Here is an 11,916-nt window from a genome sequence, read left to right as displayed (position 1 = left end):
TGTGTGTGTGTGTGTGTGTGTGTGTGTGTGTGTGTGTGTGTGTGTGTGTGTGTGTTTGGGATCATGTGTATATGTGAGTGTGTTCCTCTGTGTGCGCTGGTGCGCGTCCGTGTGTGTGTGTGTGTGTGTGTGTGTGTGTGTGTGTGTGTGTGTGTGTGTGTGTGTGTGTGTGTGTGCGTCACGGTGAACCGTTGGTATAAAATCATTGTTCACGTTGTCTGTTCTCCATCCTTTAAACCTCATGTTTCTTTGTACGTACACACACCTGGAGTTGATTTCTTTCTTACTTAGTCGCCTCGTCGCTCATGCATTTGTTTTTTCTACTCTGGTTTTATCGAGGTAATGATACCGATACCAGGGATATCATACTATCGGATGTATCGCACGCCGTTTAATAAAATTGGAACATTATAATGTGCTTTGTTCGAAGTCTGCACATCTGCTTTGCCAGTTAATGTCTAAATGGCTCACTTGGTAAGCTGCTGTACTCACGCAGTTGAAAGCGCTGGTTCGAATCCCCGCATGCAACGGTCATACCACGTTGAGTACACCGCTTCCCGTGCGATCAGCAAAGTTAAGCAACGTTGGGTCTGGTTAGTACTTGGATGGGTGACCGCCTGGGAACACCAGATGCTGTTGGCTCGTTCTCCCGACGTGTCAAGTGGGGTTGGTGGAGGATTAGTGCCCCTCCCTGTAAAACAATTAACTCTAAGCCCTTGGCCACCCCGTTTGGGATACATGGCGTCTGGCAATGAATGAATGAAAAAATTTCAAATGCAAGCCGCTCGCCATGTGCAAAGGTGACAGCTTCCAGTGTCTCGCACTCGCATATTTGTTTGTGACTGATACCTAATTAAGTGAACCAAACAATAATAACTGTCGGTACGTCAGGAAACTGATGGAATTCAAATCGGTCTGTCTTTCGTAACAAGAAGGAAAATTGAGAAGTATTAATGAGATGACGAGCTTATATTTACTGGTTTAATGTTTGAGACTGTGAGGTGTAATTTTACGACCATATTGTTGAAGTTATGGTAATGAACATGCATGTGTTGCATTGATGTTTATGACAGAGTCAGTGTTTTGCACAGTGTGACAGTGTTAATAACCAAGTGGTGATGCTTTATGACCATTTGGTAGTGCTGATGACCATGATTAGAAGGTGATGTCTTTGACAATGTGATGAATACGACCACGTAGTGGTACTAATTGTTATGAGCTACTGTTTATGACCATAGTTGTGCTTGTGACTTGAGGTGGTGTTTATAGCCATGAGGTGGGGTTAATGACCATGTGGTGGTGTTTGAAAACATGTGGTGGTGTCTACAACCATGAGGTGGGGTTTATGACCATGTGGTGGTATTTATAAACACCTGGTGATGTTTCTGTCCACTTGGTGGTGTTTATGATTCCTCTCGTGTCAGTGTCATGATCCAGTGGTGTTCACGATCAAGTATATCTGTGGGATATAAAATTCCGCGTTGCTTCCCCTCAGGATGAAATGTAAAAAAAATCTGAATACTCTACTGATGTGCATTGTCCTCTGTGGCCAATCAGCAACAAACCATCGATATCAAAAGAATAAATGTGTTTTGTACTATTTTATTGTTGTTATGTATTCGTTTTGGTTTAATTAATACAAAGCAGGATTCTCGTTTGTCCTTTGTGAACTAGGTAGGTGCAGAAGAGGATACCTTCATGCGGTGGCACCATACCTGGCGGTGCCATTGCCTGGTTTTATAAAAGTCCCTCACCTCCCCCCCCCAACCCAGTCTCCCGAAAAGGAAGACGTTGGACTGCATGAGAAGAACTAATTCAGCCTGTATTAAAATGGGTTAACGTCCACTTGAATCTAAAGATGACTGCAGTAAATGGGGGGGGGGCAAAGCTAAGGGGGCGCGACCCGAAAAAGGCTGAGAACAGCTGCTGTAAACTATGTAAGTCAACCTGTTACGGATAGAATTTCCTACATTGTCTTCTCCGTTCACGTACTTATCTTTAATGATCAACATGCTTCGACGGAATAAAAAAAAAATCCTCACACGGACTCTTCTATGTGCAGCAAACACACACTCACACACACACACACACACACACACACACACACACACACACACACACACACACACACACACACACACACACACACACATACACACACACATACACACACACACACACACACACACACACACACACACACACACACACACACACACACACACACACACACACACACACACACACACACACACACACACACATTCGTTAAAAATCCACTCCCTTTACACGCACCTGCACACGGACTTTTCAGGAACTCACGCTAATCCAACGCACACTCACATCTACGTTCCAATACCACAGTTACCTAATTCCCAGACTTCCTCTTCTTCTCCCACAGATAAGTACCACAGCCACCCAGGAACACAACCACACTAACATATCGTAACAACAAATACGTCAGAGTGGAGAAAGTTAGCAGAGATATGTCTTACAGTGGAGAAAAACCCGAAAATGATGATGATGGTGTATTATAATAGGCTGATAAGTACCAGAAAAACAGAGAGCTAGGCAGGCAGACAGGTAGAAACCATTACAGCCAACACACTTGTTCTAATGCTGTCCGCAACAAGGAAAGGGCCTACAAAAGGTACCGGAGCCAACCCACCCCTGAATCAAATCTTTTATACATTTCTGCTCGGAATCGTGCTAAGTCTGTTCTTCGCTCTGCTAAAAATGATTTCATCCGTACAAAATGCTCTCAACTCTCTAACTCGAACTCTTCTCGCTCCTTCTGGCACCTTGTAAAAAACCTTTCTAACAACTTTACCTCATCATCCTTCCCTCCTCTTTTCTACTCTGATGGCTCTGTAGCTATTTCTTCTACTGATAAAGCAGATCTCTTCGCTCAGACTCTCTCCTCCAATTCCAACTTAGACGATTCCGGTGCTATTCCTCCATCACTTCCCCCCTCTGACTTCCTCATGGCTAACATTAAAGTTTCTTCAGCTGATGTATTTTCTGCCATTGCTGGCCTCAGTACTAATAAGGCATATGGGCCTGATGGAGTCCCTCCTGTTGTTCTCAAGATCTGTGCTTCTGTGCTTACACCCTGCCTCGGCAAACTCTTTCGCCTTTGTCTGTCAACTTGTACCTTTCCTTCTTGCTGGAAGTTTGCTCTCATTCAGCCGGTCCCAAAGAAGGGTGACCATTCCCAACCCTCTCACTATCGTCCAGTTGCTTTAACATCCTGTATCTCAAAAGTTTTTGAGTCTATTCTTAATAGAAAAATTTTAAAGCATCTTTCCTATCACAACCTTCTTTCTGATCGTCAGTATGGGTTCCGTCAGGGACGCTCCACAGGCGATCTTCTCACCTACCTTTCAGACTCCTGGTCATCCTCCTTTCGGGACTTTGGCGAAAGCTTTGCCATTGCACTTGACATCTCAAAGGCTTTCGATCGAGTCTGGCATAAATCTTTAATTTCCAAACTGCCCTCGTACGGTTTCTATCCTTCTATCTGTGCCTTCATCTCTAGCTTCCTTTCTGGTCGTTCTATAGCAGCTGTTGTAGACGGCTATTGTTCTTCTCCTAGATCTATTAACAGTGGTGTTCCTCAGGGCTCTGTCCTATCACCAACTCTCTTCCTTTTATTCATCAATGACTTCTAAGCTGTACATCTAACCCTATCCACTCATACGCTGATGACTCCACCTTTCACCTTTCCATTCGATTCCCACAACGTCCATCTCAGCAGTTACTTCAACAGGCAAGGGATGAGGCTATGGCAAACCTAATGTCTGACTTGGCTCATATCTCTGACTGGGGTAAAAATAATCTGGTTGTTTTTAATGCATCAAACACTCAGTTTTTGCACCTATCAACCCAACAAAATCTTCCACAGGTATACCCACTTATGTTTAATAATACTCAACTTAATCCTGCATCATCCTTGAACATGCTTGGGGTTTCATTTGCTTGGGACTTGTCTTGGAAAGATCATATTACATCTCTTTTAAAATCTGCTTCCAAAAGATTGGGTGTGCTAAGCCGACTCCGTTCCTTCTTTGCCCCTGCACAATTGTTGACTCTATACAGGGATTTTATCCGCCCCTGTGTGGAGTACAACTCTCATGTGTGGTGAGGCTCCCCACATACAGCTCTTCTCAATAGGGTGGAGTCAAAGGCTTTTCGTCTCATTAACTCTCCCCCTCTTACTGACTTCCTTCAACCTCTGTCTTTTCGCCGCAGTGTTGCATCTTTACCTCTTTTCTATCGCTACTTCAATGGTCACTGTTCCTCTGAACTGTCTGCATGCATTCCTCCACTTCTACGACGGGCGCGTAGCACCCGTCTAGCAGCAAACTCTCACCCCTTTTCTGTCCAACTCTCTAATGCAAGAGTTAACCGTTACTCCCAGTCCTTCATTTATGCAACAGGTCAAGTCTGGATCTGTCTTCTTCTGTCTCTATTTCCTGCTGCCTATGATCTCCAGTTTTTCAAATGCAGTGTGTCCAGGCATCTCGAAATGAATGGATCTTGAATTTGGCTCTCTCTTGTATTTTGTTTTTCTCTTGGAAGGAACAGTTTTGCGGGCTCATTGCCTTTGGTTCCTTCTTCCCCACATAAAAATAAAAATAAAAATAAAAATAACTGGGACGGGTTAGTTAGGCCCGGGATCGTAGCCTGGAAATTTAGGGGTTTCTTTTTTATATTTGAAACCACAGTTCGTCACTTTGGCTTTTTTTTTTTTTTCTGTTGACGCATGCCTTATGCATAGTCTCTCTCTCTCTCTCTCTCTCTCTCTGAGGACGGAGTTATAGGTCAACAGTCGCTTAATGGAAAGGTACATAATAAAAGTCATACAGAGCTACGGCATACATAAATCAAAAGATATAAACTGGAAGGATAAACAAACAGAAACATAGATGGACGAATCATGCGTTGGTTGGACAGAAAGATAAATATTCAAGTAGACAGATAATACGACTGATGAACAGAAACCACTACAACCAACACTGGTAGATAACTGGGTCTGGTTACCCAGGACAGGGATCGAATCAACTACGGGTAGAGGTTTCTCTTTTTTTTTTTTTTTTTTTTTTTTAAATACATGTATTGTTATAGCTCTATATTTGGGCCATGTTTTGTTCTTTGTTTAAGTTCACTAGTTATCCATGTATCTCTCTCTCTCTCTCTCTCTCTCTCTCTCTCTCTCTCTCTGACAGGAATAACCCCTTCATACCGATTACTTTCTTTTTCATTGTAGTCTTGCTACTCCCAGATGACGTTATTCAGCTGAGGAGAGACATTTCCAGCTGGAGGAGTTAGATACGGCCTTAATCAACTCCTTCACTACTCCACTCCAATGAAATCCTGGAATAAAATCCTCTGGTAATAGCAAGACTAAAATTAAAACCACGTCATCGTACTGAAGGGCACAGGAACCGGAACCCTGACTGAGAACCAGATATCGATCCCATTCCTGAATAATATTGGCTTTATTTATAAGTTAACCCTTTCATGGTTGGAATAACTCAATGATTTTATTGCAGGTAACGCCAGACGATTTTATTCAGCTGAGAGTAAGCCGTAGGAGCTTGAGCGTGTAAATATTAGTTACTAACTCTCTCATCGTGTGAACAACTCTAGTATTCTATTCCAGCTGACACCAGAGGATTATATTCAGGTGAGAGTGAGCTATAGGAGCCACAGAGGTTTTTTTTCTCCCTGGCAGCATTAACCCTGTCACGGTGGGGACAACTCTATTACATTATTGCAGGTAACGGCAGCCGGTTTGACTGAACTGAGTGAATCCTACGAGCCTGAGAGTGTTTACAGTATATTTCATTACTGTGTTACTGCTTCACTGACTTCATTTATTGACACTCTCAGCCTCTTATACTTGCTCTTTGATCAATAAAATCGTCTGGTGTTAGTTGCAATACAAAGCTAGACTTACCCTGATTGTGAAAAGGTTTATGGTGTTATTACCTCTCTCAGGCTGTTCTGATCGTTCTGCTGAATAAAATCGTTCGCTGTTAGCTAGAATAAAATAGTAGAGTAGTTGTAATCATGGAAAATGTTATTATTCGTATCAGTTGATTAAGGCTTTGCTGGTGGGTGGAAGGAAGTTGTGGCCGCCTTGTACAACATTCTGATAGAAGCACAGAAGGACAAATAGACAGACTGGCAGGCAGAGAGATAAATAAACCGATACATGGGCAGAGACACAGAGAGACAGAGATGTGTAACAGGTGTATGGATAGATGCATAGTCAAACGGATAGACCAATAGAAAGAATAAGAACAAATCGACAACACACACACACACACACACACACACACACACACACACACACACACACACACACACACACACACACACACACACACACACACCTAGAATGGCGGATAAACGATATTCAGCAAACGTATGGACACAGTCAAACTGACAGGTGGATGGATAGTTAGTCCGAAGAATAATAAAAGATAAAGAATAACAGTTTGATTGACAAGAATGCAAGGCAAATATACAGGCCAGTAAATTAATGTACTGCATGAAGTGATATACAGAGAGACAGATGGATACATGGATAGATTTTCCTTACAAACGACGGACAGAAGCCACAGCAGTCAGTACTGGTAGATAATTGGATCTGGATAGTGAGGACCCATAATCAATACGATCTCAAGTCTGCCAGCTTCTGTTTTATGCTTCATGCCGTTTTGGTACCTGCATTATCAAGTTATGTTTTACTATTTTTCAGAGAGTATTAACTCTCTCTCTCTCTCTCTCTCTCTCTCTCTCTCTCTCTCTCTCTCTCTCTCTCTCTCTCTCTCTCAGATATCTTTGTCTGGGATTATGGCACAGACTACAAACTCCACTTTTAAATCATACACATATATACTTAGGGTCAAGGTTCTTTTACACCGACCTTTAACACTGCCAGCTCATAATGGAGTCTTTCTAAACTAATCAGCAGCAACAAGAAGCATTCACAGAGTGCAACACCCGCGCCCAACAACTGTTCTTGGAGCCGAACATTTGGCATTGCCCTGTGAATTTAACTTTAGACAGATTGTACCCAAAATCGAATTACTTCACTACTGTATCAGCCTTCACCTTTCCATCAAGTTTGGATCACTTGAGAGTACAACTGCCTGTGCTGACTTTGCCCAAGGTCTTTGACATATGACCTTTCCTAGTAACCTTGACCTTTGGCAGTTCTCAAAATCGAATCTGTTTACCCTTGTTTTAATCAACTCCTTCACTACTCTAGTCGGTGGAAATCCTGGAATAAAATCGTCTGGTAATAGCAACAATAAAAAGAATGTCGTGGTACTGAAGAGGCCAGGAACCGGAGCTGTTCCTGACAACCAGATATCGATCCCCATTCCTGAATACTATTGGCTAAATTTATAAGTTAACGCTGTCATCGCCGTGGCAATTATAGGATTGGACTGCAGATAACGCCACAGCATTGTATTCAATGGACTGAGAATTAATGATGTTTGAGTTGACAATATTTTGCATTGGCCAGTGATCAGATCAGTTACTTGATATCCTGTTAATACTCTCAGGCTATTATGAGTCATTCTAAGCTGCATAACATTGTCTGTCCTAAGTTGTATTAAATGCAAGAGGTATCCCGACCATGTGAGATATATTGGTGGCAGGATCAACAGTCTCAGGTTCATACGGATCATTCTCAGCTGAATAAAATCGCCTTGCGTTACTTGACGCAAAGGATTAGAGGCGCTGTAATCATGAAAAACCTAATAATCCCAGTCAGTTTATTAAAAGCTTTGCCTGTGGTTGAAGTATTGCGGTTGTGGCCGCTTTGGAGACAGGGAGAGAGAGAGAGAGAGGTTTTCCCAACATAACACTACTGACAGAAGCCACAACAGCCAACACTGGTAGAGAACTGGGTCTGGATGGTGACGGCCCGGCATCGAAACCAGTGGTCAGCGATGGGGTTTCTTTTATCATATCATCCCAAGTTCGTTTTATCATTTTTTTTTTTTTTTGTTCGTTAGTAAATTTACCACGATTGTTGATTCTCGTCCCCCCCCCTCTCTCTCTTTCTCTTTCTGACAGGAATAACCCCTTCACACCGATTACTTTTTCATTGTATTCTTGCTACTCCCAGATGACTTTATTCTGCTGAGGAGAGACATTTCCAGCTGGAGGAGTTAGATACGGCCATAATCAACTCCTTCACTACTCCACTCCAATGAAATCCTGGAATAAAATCCTCTGGTAACAGCAAGACTAAAATTAAAACCACGTCATCGTACTGAAGGGCACAGGAACCGGAACCCTGACTGAGAACCAGATATCGATCCCATTCCTGAATAATATTGGCTTTATTTATAAGTTAACCCTCTCATGGTTGGAGAAACCCAATGGTATTCTTGCAGGTAACGCCAGACGATTTTATTCAGCTGAGAGTAAGCCGTAGGAGCCTGAGCGTGTAAATATTAGTCATTAACCCTTTCAGAGTGCTGACAACTTTAGTATTCTATTCCAGCTGACACCAGAGGATTATATTCAGGTGAGAGTGAGCTATAGGATCCACAGATGTTTTTTTTCTCCCTGGCAGCATAAACCCTGTCACGGTGGGGACAACTCTATTACATTATTGCAGGTAACGGCAGCCGGTGTGACTGAACTGAGTGAATCCTACGAGCCTGAGAGTGTTTACAGTATATTTCATTACTGTGTTACTGCTTCACTGACTTCATTTATTGACACTCTCAGCCTCTTATACTTGCTCTTTGATCAATAAAATCGTCTGGTGTTAGTTGCAATACAAAGCTAGACTTACCCTGATTGTGAAAAGGTTAATGGTGTTATTACCTCTCTCAGGCTGTTCTGATCGTTCTGCTGAATAAAATCGTTCGCTGTTAGCTAGAATAAAATAGTAGAGTAGTTGTGATCATGGAAAATGTTATTATTCGTATCAGTTGATCAAGGCTTTGCTGGTGGGTGGAAAGTAGTTGTGGCCGACTTGTACAACAGTTTGATAGAAAGACAGAATGACAAATAGACAGACTGGCAGATGTGTAAAAGGTGTATGGATAGATGAATAGTCAAACAGATAGACCAAGAGAAGGAATAAGAACAAATCGATAACACACACACACACACACACACACACACACACACACATGCGTCAACAGTGCACTAGAACTACACTCACCTTTTACACAAACTTTTCAGGAACTCACGCTAATGCAAAGCACACTCACATCTACTTTCCAATAACACAGTTACCTCGTTTTCAGACTTCCTCACCTCCTTCTTCCACAGATGACTCTCCACATTCACCCAGGAACACAACCACACTGATATATCCTAACAACAAAAACGTCATTGCAGAGATAGTTGGCAGAGATCTGTGTCATACAGTGGAAGGAAATCCGAAAATGATGATGATGATGCTAATGATGGTATAGTATAATAGGCTGATGAAGTAAGAGAGAAATAGTCAGCTAGGCGGGCAGACAGGTAGAAATCACTACAGCCACCACAGGTAGATAACTGGGACCGGTTAATTAGGCCCGGGATCGAACCCGGGAGTTTGGGTGATTTCTTTTTTATAATTCCAACCACAGGTCATCACTTTGGCACTCTTTTTTAATGTTTTCTGTCGACTCATGTCTTATGCATAGTCTCTCTCTCTCTCTCTCTCTCTCTCTCTCTCTCTCTCTCTCTCTCTCTCTCTCTCTCTCTTTCAAACAGGAATAACCCCTTCACACCGATTACTTTCTTTTTCATTGTATTCTTGCTACTCCCAGATGACTTTATTCAGCTGAGGAGAGACATTTCCAGCTGGAGGAGTTAGATACGGCCTTAATCAACTCCTTCACTACTCCACTCCAATGAAATCCTGGAATAAAATCCTCTGGTAATAGCAAGACTAAAATTAAAACCACGTCATCGTACTGAAGGGCACAGGAACCGGAACCCTGACTGAGAACCAGATATCGATCCCATTCCTGAATAATATTGGCTTTATTTATAAGTTAACCCTCTCATGGTTGGAAGAACTCATTGATTTTATTGCAGGTAACGCCAGACGATTTTATTCAGCTGAGAGTAAGCCGTAGAAGCTTGAGCGTGTAAATATTAGTCATTAACTCTCTCTTCGTGGGAACAACTCTAGTATTCTATTCCAGCTGACACCAGAGGATTATATTCAGGTGAGAGTGAGCTATAGGAGCCACAGATGTTTTTCTCCCTTGCAGCATTAACCCTGTCACGGTGAGGACAACTCTATTACATTATTGCAGGTAACGGCAGCCGGTTTGACTGAACTGAGTGAATCCTACGAGCCTGAGAGTGTTTACAGTATATTTCATTACTGTGTTACTGCTTCACTGACTTCATTTATTGACACTCTCAGCCTCTTATACTTGCTTTTTGATCAATAAAATCGTCTGGTGTTAGTTGCAATACAGAGCTAGACTTACCCTGATTGTGAAAAGGTTAATGGTGGTATTACCTCTCTCAGGCTGTTCTGATCGTTCTGCTGAATAAAATCGTTCGCTGTTAGCTAGAATTAAATAGTAGTGTAGTTGTGATCATGGAAAATGTTATCATTCGTATCAGTTGATCTAGGCTTTGCTGGTGGGTGGAAAGTAGTTGTGGCCGCCTTGTACAACAGTTTGATAGAAAGACAGAATGACAAATAGACAGACTGGCAGATGTGTTAAAGGTGTATGGTTAGATGCATAGTCAAACAGATAGACCAATAGAAAGAATAAGAACAAATCGATAACACACACACACACACACACACACACACACACACACACACACACACACACACACACACACACACACACACACACACACACACACACACACACACACACACACACACACACACACACACACACCTAGAATGGCGGATAAACGATATTCAGCAAACGTATGGACACAGACAAACAGACAGGTGGATGGATAGTTAGTCCGAAGAATAATAAAAGATAAAGAATAACAGTTTGATTGACAAGAATGCAAGGCAAATAAACAGGCCAGTAAATTAATGTACTGCATGAAGTGATATACAGAGAGACAGATGGATACATGGATAGATTTTCCTTACAAACGACGGACAGAAGCCACAGCAGTCAGTACTGGCAGATAATTGGATCTGGATAGTGAGGACCCATAATCGATACGATCTTAAGTCTGCCAGCTTCTGTTTTATGCTTCATGCCGTTTTGGTACCTGCGTTATCAAGTTATGTTTTACTATTTTTCAGAGAGTATTAACTCTCTCTCTCTCTCTCTCTCTCTCTCTCTCTCTCTCTCTCTCTCTCTCTCTCTCTCTCTCTCTCTCTCTCTCTCTCTCAGATATCTTTGTCTGGGATTATGGCACAGACTACAAACTCCACTTTTAAATCATACACATATATACTTAGGGTCAAGGTTCTTTTACACCGACCTTTAACACTGCCAGCTCATAATGGAGTCTTTCTAAACTAATCAGCAGCAACAAGAAGCATTCACAGAGTGCAACACCCGCGCCCAACAACTGTTCTTGGAGCCGAACATTTGGCATTGCCCTGTGAATTTAACTTTAGACAGATTGTACCCAAAATCGAATTACTTCACTACTGTATCAGCCTTCACCTTTCCATCAAGTTTGGATCACTTGAGAGTACAACTGCCTGTGCTGACTTTGCCCAAGGTCTTTGACATATGACCTTTCCTAGTAACCTTGACCTTTGGCGGTTCTCAAAATCGAATCTGTTTACCCTTGTTTTAATCAACTCCTTCACTACTGGAGTCGGTGGAAATCCTTGAATAAAATCGTCTGGTAACTGCAACAATAAAAAGAATGTCATGGTACTGAAAGGGCCAAGAACCGGAGCTGTTCCTGACAACCAGATATCGATGCCCA

At 42.3% G+C, this 11,916-nt stretch overlaps 1 non-coding gene across 1 annotated transcript; it reads left to right on the top strand.

Moving 5' to 3' along the window:
- Window positions 1-523: 523 nt before the first annotated feature.
- LOC145418342 (5S ribosomal RNA) lies at window positions 524-642 on the top strand. The gene has a single exon (XR_013900680.1). It is a non-coding gene; the product is annotated as a 5S ribosomal RNA (ribosomal RNA).
- Window positions 643-11,916: the final 11,274 nt, after the last annotated feature.

This window comes from Coenobita brevimanus, chromosome 113 (assembly GCF_032717465.1).
Source record: "Coenobita brevimanus isolate Jiangsu-jjx chromosome 113, ASM3271746v2, whole genome shotgun sequence".
NCBI lineage: Eukaryota > Metazoa > Arthropoda > Malacostraca > Decapoda > Coenobitidae > Coenobita > Coenobita brevimanus.
The sequence above is the reverse complement of the archived record's forward strand: the minus strand, read 5'-3'. Positions and strand labels throughout refer to the sequence as shown.